The 1,332-nt window shown below is 36.3% G+C and overlaps 1 pseudogene; it reads right to left on the reverse strand.

Annotated features, from left to right (window-relative positions):
- Positions 1 to 260: 260 nt before the first annotated feature.
- On the reverse strand, positions 261 to 1,096 carry LOC121023597 (olfactory receptor 14C36-like; annotated as a pseudogene).
- Between the last annotated feature and the right edge of the window lie 236 nt (positions 1,097 to 1,332).

Below are 1,332 nucleotides of genomic sequence, written 5' to 3' on the forward strand. Positions count from 1 at the left end.
AACACCAGATCCTTTACACACTGGCACATTCAGATAATCCAATGCCTTCAGAAAGGAAATTATTTTGATAAATGATATATTTTAATGACATTATTTATTAATTTATATAAGTTATATTGATATAAATCCAATCAATTATCTCAATTTATTGTAAACATGAATTTTACTCACTAATTTTTGGTGAGCCTCAGAAATTTTCTGCACATTTCCTGAGTAAACATTCTCTTTATTTTATTAATGGCACATTTATTTGTTCATTTCTAAAACTGTAGATAATAAGGTTGAAGAGTGGGGAATATGTCTTGGATGGTGGAATAGTTTTCTGATTGCCTCAGGTATACATAAACACCTGAGCTGAGGAAGACAGATACCACAAATATATTAGGGACACAGGTAGAAAAAGCCTTTTTTCTGTCTGCTCCTCTCGGAAACTTGAAAACTGTAGAAAACATGTGACTGTAAGAGCTGATGATGAAAATTAAACAGCCACCAACAATCCCTAGACCACAGACAATGAGCACCATCTCATTGCTAAAGGTGTCAGATCAGGAGAGCTTTAGCAGAGAAGGGATATCACAAAAAAAAAAACTGATGGATAACATTGGATTGACAGAATGGCAGCCTGAATGTATTGCCAGTGTGTATAGCAGCATGGATTAGACTACTGAGTATGAAAGCCAGAGTCATTTGTATGCAGATTTTGAGAGTTCATGATTATAGGGTAGTAAAGGGGTTGGCAGATAGCCACATAATGGTCTTGGGCCATGAGAGTCAGAAACAGAAGCTCCGTATATACAAAGAAAACCACTAGGAAGACCTCAGCTTTACACCCAGCCTTTGAAATGGTGCTGCTGTCAAGTAGAGAATTGATGCATGAGTTAGGAACTGTTACAGAAATGTAGCATGCAACCAAGATGGACAGATTCCTAAGGAAGAAATACATGGGTGTGTGAAGACTCCTGTCAAGGGTGGTGACAGTAACAATGACAGTGTTTCCCAACATCACAGAGAAGGTTATGGCATGCAAAACCTGCAGTTCCCATACATCAGAAAACCCTGTGAGGAGAAATCCCATCATCACATTGGAATTTGTCATCTGTGGGTAACACAATATGTACCTGAAAGTAAGAAGTGAAGTCTTGAGCCCATGAAGAATCAAATTATGGAAAGATATTTCTTAACTACTTTGGTTTTGATTCCTACCTAATTCTAATATATATTGATGTCCTTAATGTTTTTGAGAGAAAATTAAGTGAACCTCCTTTAGTCTACATGATTTTATTTTTAATCCTACTGTATACTGGAGTGAAAATTACAGTCATATTTGCTCAT

This window comes from Herpailurus yagouaroundi, unplaced genomic scaffold, assembly GCF_014898765.1.
Source record: "Herpailurus yagouaroundi ecotype Mexico unplaced genomic scaffold, PumYag 566, whole genome shotgun sequence".
In the NCBI taxonomy this organism is placed as follows: Eukaryota; Metazoa; Chordata; class Mammalia; order Carnivora; family Felidae; genus Herpailurus; species Herpailurus yagouaroundi.